This window comes from Belonocnema kinseyi, chromosome 3 (genome assembly GCF_010883055.1).
Source record: "Belonocnema kinseyi isolate 2016_QV_RU_SX_M_011 chromosome 3, B_treatae_v1, whole genome shotgun sequence".
NCBI classification, from domain to species: Eukaryota; Metazoa; Arthropoda; class Insecta; order Hymenoptera; family Cynipidae; genus Belonocnema; species Belonocnema kinseyi.
Window position 1 is genome coordinate 5,454,047 of NC_046659.1, and position 6,218 is coordinate 5,460,264.

The following is a 6,218-nucleotide window of genomic DNA, read 5'->3' on the forward strand; positions in this document are numbered from 1 at the left end:
CCAAGCTTTCACTTGCTAATAGCCTAAAAAGCATCCCTGCGTGTCAACAATATGCTAGAACACTTGCGGGAAAAATGCAGAAGGCGGTTGTCCTTGGGTCTCCGTGTTCTTAGGGTGCACGAGGCTTTTGCTGGATCGTCGTATTGATTCCTTTACAGACTGTAACCACCTATCTCAGGGTTGTGAGACGTGGTTATGGCTGAAATTTTACCGCGATTTCGCTGGAGGCGGGTGCTATTATTCAGATTAGCACCCGCTCCCGGCGAAATCATGCGGTTGTCCTTATGACAAATTTTTAATTACATATATATGTCTATATACACACACATATATATTACTTTATGAACGTGTAATTACATTTTCATCATTATCCTCGACATTTTATTTATTTTTAAATAAAAAAAGGAATCAACTGAAAGTGTATAAGTTTTGTATTACTGCAAGATGTCCTAATAAAAACAAGAAGTATATAGAGAAAATATGCGGTAAAAATTATTTTAAAAATGTATAGTCAGGTCAGGTGTTTGCAAGAGATTTACGTTTGAATACTTCATTAATTTGAGAGATAGAAGCGTACCGTACGGTAAAGTGAGAGAAAAGGGACCCTCGCCTTCATTTCATAAGCTTCGTTGATTTAAAAATCTTAGTCAAATATAAAGAAAATCCAAGGGACCAAGGAAAGCGTTAAAAGGGAGTAACAGTTACACTGACCTGACTCGAGCGAGCATAGGACCCTCGGCTTAGTTGGGACAGCAGATGTGGAGCCATATAGAAATTTTATAAATTCTGATACCTGCATGTTAAAAAAACCACTCTTGGTTATTTGCGCGATATTACGGAATTGAGGAAATTTAAGAAATTGAGGAAATTCACGGAATCTAGAAATACACGTGATTTACGGAATTCATGGAATTTACGAAATTAAAAAAAATGCATTGAATTCGAAGAATTCAAGCAATGCATGGGATTCAAAAATTCAACGAATTCCAGTAATTTAAGAAATTCAATTAACGCACGGTATTCGCATAATTCACGGAATACACATGAGTCTGAAGTTCCCAACGTTTACAAAAAACGGAAAAAACGAAAAATAAAATATTTGCAAAGTCAAACTGTTTTCATTATTTATGACAGTATTATGTGCCAAAAGTCCCATCTTAAAGTTTCAGCCCTCTAGCGTATGTGGAACCCACCCCAAATCAACCCCTAGATATAATAAAATTCGTTAAAAATACACAATTTCGAAAAGACAAAATCTTTTTAATGATTATCCCTGCATTTATAGCCAAAAGTACCATAAAAAAGTTTCATCCCTCTAGTGCATGTGGAACACACCCCAAATCAACCCCTGCACACTATAAAACTCGTTAAAAATACACAATTTCGAAAAGTCAAAAGCACTAAATGCAGCGATAATCATTTATAACATTTTGAGTTTGCGGAATTGTGTATTTTTAACGAATTTTATAGTGTGCAGGGGTTGATTTGGGGTGTGTTCCACATGCACTAGAGGGATGAAACTGTTTAGTTGCACTTTACGCACTAAATTCAGCGATAATCATTTGAAACATTTTAACTTTTCGAAATTGTGTATTTTTAACGAATTTTATAGTGTGCAGGGGTTGATTTGGGGTGTTTTCCACATGCACTAGAGGGATGAAACTTTTCAGTTGCGCTTTAGGCACTAAATGCAGCAATAATCATTTAAAACATTTTGACTTTTGGAAATTGTGAATTTTTTACGAATTCTATAGTGTGCAGGGGTTGATTTGGAGTGTGTTCCACATGCACTAGAGGGATGAAACTTTTTAGTTGCAGTTTAGGCACTAAAAGCAGCGATAATCATTTAAAACATTTTGACTTTTCGAAATTGTGTATTTTTAACGAATTTTATAGTGTGCAGGGGTTGATTTAGGGTGTGTTCCACATGCACTACAGGGATGAAACTTTTTGGTGGCTTTTTCGGCACTAAATGCAGCAATAATCATTAAAAACATTTTGAAATTTTGACTTTTTCGTTTTTTGTAAACGTTGGGAACTTCAGACTCATGAATACACGGGATTCAATGAATTCACAAAATCCACGGAATTCAACAAATTGCCGGAATTTACGGGATTTCTTAAATTCCTGAAATTCCGTAAATTTGGCGAATTTCTTAAGTTCCTTAAATTCCATGAATTTTTGGAATGCCGTAACTCCCTTGAATTAATTGAATCCTTCGAAATCCTTGAATTCTAAATATTTAAAATAATATATTAAACCGGAGGGTAATAAATACTAAGACTACCTGCTATTTGCCGTTTAAGTACACGTACTAAGACCAGGGGCTAACTCAAAAAACGGAGTGGCTCTCTCAGAGGACCTACGCGAGAGTGGTCGTTTTAGATGGTCACTCCAAGAGGGGGGATTTTGACATCCAGGTGTCCAAATGTACAAAATGTTTCTACATAATATTGAAGTATTTACATGTTTTATATTGCAGAATAATACATAGCTAGAGCTAAAATTATGGATACGCATTAACTTCTTTTGAAAGATTATCAAACTCATCTATAGAAGTAACGATAATCTATTTGCAGAATGAGATTAATTTGTCTTCAATACAGATCTTCACTGTCGAACCAGGTAGCACTGCAACTCTTTTTCTCGTGATAATAGTATGATATATTACAAGGGATGAGACACAGCGATTGCAACGAGTGTGAAGTTTGCTGTCTGAGTGAAGAGAGGGCTGCATTCACACGAGTTGCGATTGTTGTGTTACAGTCCTATTAATGTATATTATTTTCCATAGCAAATCTGTTAAAAATTTGAGTTCAGGTACCTGTCGACCCTACCTTCCTACCTACCTGCTGTGTATCCTAGAGTTGAAACAAAATGTTTCAACCCTAGGGATGAAAGGGATTAAAAATCAAAATTTAAAATTTGTAAAGTTTTGAAATTATTTACGAGAAGGTTAGAAATTCTGAATCTACGGGTTTCGATTATTTCAGATAACTAACTTTTTCTTTTGGATGTTTAAAATTGGATTCATAAATTAAACAAAAGTGTTAGTAGTGTAAAGAAAATTCTGAAACGGGAGTCGGTTCGGTTGCGGCCAGGTACTGTAAATAACTCTGCCCGTCCGGTACGTGACGAATACAATAAGAACATTATATGACCGTCCCATCACTCCTCAGTGCAGTTTAGGTGCTGAAAATCAGCAGAAACAGCTACTGGAAAACACACTGGCGGCCCAGTGCCGTTTGCCAGTTACGAGTAATTGCGTTTTCAATGCTTTTTCATCGGCAGGGAAATACTGTTTTTCAGCCCGCTTTACACGTATCGAAATTCGAAGACAAAATGTTTCAACCCTAGGGATGTAAACACCGTGTTTCAACCCTCTACAGGCATCGAAACTCGAAGTTTCAATAGAGGCGTTAAGAAAAAATATTTCCTACTGTTTGAAACCCAAAGAACAATTCATTTCCTTTTAAATAATTCCACTTTTTAATGGGTAATAATTTTATCGATTACATGATCTTGCTAGTAATTGAAGCAAAAAAAGGTTTTACTCTCAATCTTCACGTTGAAAGGTGACATAACCTATAATATTCCGAAAAAGTCATTTAAATAACATACAAACTACTTCATTTAATAAACACATTTATATTGTGATTTATTCATTTATTTGAAAATCATTTCAAAAATTTTTACACATTAAAAAATAAGCAAATCGATGTATATCACGTGAATTTCAGTTTCAAAAAGTACTTACAGTATTATTTCTTTCGTTTTCCATCCTTAAATTAATTATACTTTTCTCTAGCTTTTGTATCAAGAAACCGAAGCTTAACTTGGAAAATAATTAGAACTATAACAATGCCTCTGTTGTTATTTATCAGTTGCCATGCAGCTAAGACGACACGGCTACCATATTGTGAAAAATCAAGGGTTACGCATTTGTCCGTAAGGCGGCTACGGACGATGCAAACTAACTAAATCTGAATTCACGCGTCAAAGTTTATCAGGATAGCGTGTCAGGCTTCCGTGAAGGAGGACTGAGGTTCGATCTCTGAGCCGGTACAAATGGAAATTCAGGGTGGCCACCGAGCCGGGAGAAACGTGCACCGGGACGAATCCGGGAGAGAAATATTACTTCGGGAGCTTGTATTTCATAAGTCGCGCGTTTCGTAGTGCTGTGTGTCCGAAGAACCAATCACGAAATCGGTAGTTACTTGGGATTGGTTAAACACCCACATTACGTTGCGTGTGCGAGCGTACTATTTCGAATTTTAAACTGTTCAGGAGGCTGGGTAGTCTCATGTGAACAATATGTGTTCCCTTCTAGAAATAATCAATTGAGATCAATAAGAAACGATGGATCTAATATCTCAATCGTTACAAATCGTGTTTCTTAATTCTTCTAAAACGATGGGCAACGATTAAGCATTTTGCATTACCAATTATTTCCAATCGGGAACCTGGAATTTGGCACGTGATGGCAGCACTTTCGTATGGCGGGAATTATTTAAAAACAGTTATTCACCTTTTTGTAATAATATCAATTTTAAACAGTATATATTACGAAAGAAAGTAAGTAACAATTTTCTAGCTAATTTTTACCAGATGAAAGTGGTGCTAAGATAAAAATGTGCCAATATTATTATACATTGAAAATATAAAGTCAGATACGCGGTAAGAATAAAAAAGTTGATTTTATGTTAAAAAAAGCAGCAAAATTGTTTTTGTTTTTTTTTGTTATGAGCTCTTGGATCATTTATTGTAGTGAACATTTTATAAAGGGTTATAGGTTTTAAAATCGGTTGAGATTAAAAAAAATTAAACGAATATTTTTAAAACTTGTAACTTCAGAAAATCGATTGAAGTTTTATTTAATATTTTAATGAAATTCCAGGCTGCTATTAATTGAAGATAGTTAAATAATTAAACAATACTATTAGAGATAAAAGATAATAAAAAAATTTTAATAATTCAACTTTTTAAATTGAACAGTAAATTTACTTTTTTTTAATTATTCACAAAGTAGACACTAAAATTGAAGAAAAAATTTGGAATCATTTTCTAGTTCAAAAAAATGTACGCAGAACAGAAGAACAGAATAAAACTCAAAGTTTAAGTTTTCAAAGCTAAAACTTTTTTATTTGAAGTATTTAAGACCAAACTGCAAATTAAACCATTCAAAGTGGAATTTTTCTGAACACTGAGCATTTTAAATGTATAATTAAAACCTTTAAAACCAGCTATTTCGAGTTCAAACGTTTGGTAATTTATGTAAACATTACAAGACGTCTAGATCATTCTTCTAAATAAAGTATTCAGAATTGTACAATGTGGATTCAGTAGCCTGTAACTTTGTTTATTTTAAAATTATCTCCTGTGAAATTGATGTTAATTTTAAGTCAAACTCTTATTCTTTGATATGCTAAAATTGTAGAAAAACGTCCATACAGTTATATAGCCGTTTATGAATTTATGATTTTAAGATTAGGCATAGGTGAATCAAATTATTTTAAATATTTTGAATAGTTAAAACTATATACTTCCAAGAATTTCAAATCAAAATTATTTTAAAATTCAGCATTCTTATATTGCAAGAAAATTAAAAGTATTGGATACATTTTTCTAATAAAAATTTAAAAATTTGAATGAGTTATCTACAATTCATTTGGTCCGAGTTTCAGAATATTGGCGCCATCCTACGTTCTGTAATGATTCATATCGTATTCAATTGGGTATCAATTATTCTGTGTGATAGGTTAAGATTGCCACAACATCATTTTGATATTGCTATAATTATTTACGTGGTTTTTTACTCTTTCAAACAAACAAATGTCAACAATATGAATATAAAAAGAAGTAAATAAACATTTTACAACAATAAACCCGCTAAATCAAATTACTACTACCTACTTGATAATCACACCATATCACTGACACATCCGTGAAACGGCATAATTTTTGCATGTTGGCATAGCCCAGATACTATCGATTTTTCATTCGGTATACTGTCTGAACAAACATGCTAATTTTTGTTCTTAAAATTTCTGTGAAATCATTAAAAATTTAACTTATCACCAATAAAAGCGTGCGCGGCGGGTACATTACAAACGAAAACTACAGAGGGCGCATTGCATGCAAGCGCATTGACTCAATTCAATACGATTAAATATAATTGGGAACAACTGACACAGTCAGCAACAATTTCAACCGATAT

General features: G+C 33.6%; 1 protein-coding gene across 10 annotated transcripts in view; it reads left to right on the forward strand.

Moving 5' to 3' along the window:
- Positions 1-6,218, forward strand: part of LOC117169116 (probable tRNA N6-adenosine threonylcarbamoyltransferase, mitochondrial) — a 210,974-nt gene that overhangs the window by 9,907 nt on the left and 194,849 nt on the right. For 7 of the 10 annotated variants that reach the window (XM_033355285.1, XM_033355286.1, XM_033355288.1 and 4 more), the window contains exon 2: positions 2,484-2,626. The exons of the other annotated variants lie outside the window; for them this stretch is intronic. The gene's annotated coding sequence lies outside the window, so the exon portion shown is untranslated. The remainder of the gene's footprint in view (positions 1-2,483; positions 2,627-6,218) is intronic. 10 annotated transcript variants of the gene reach the window in all.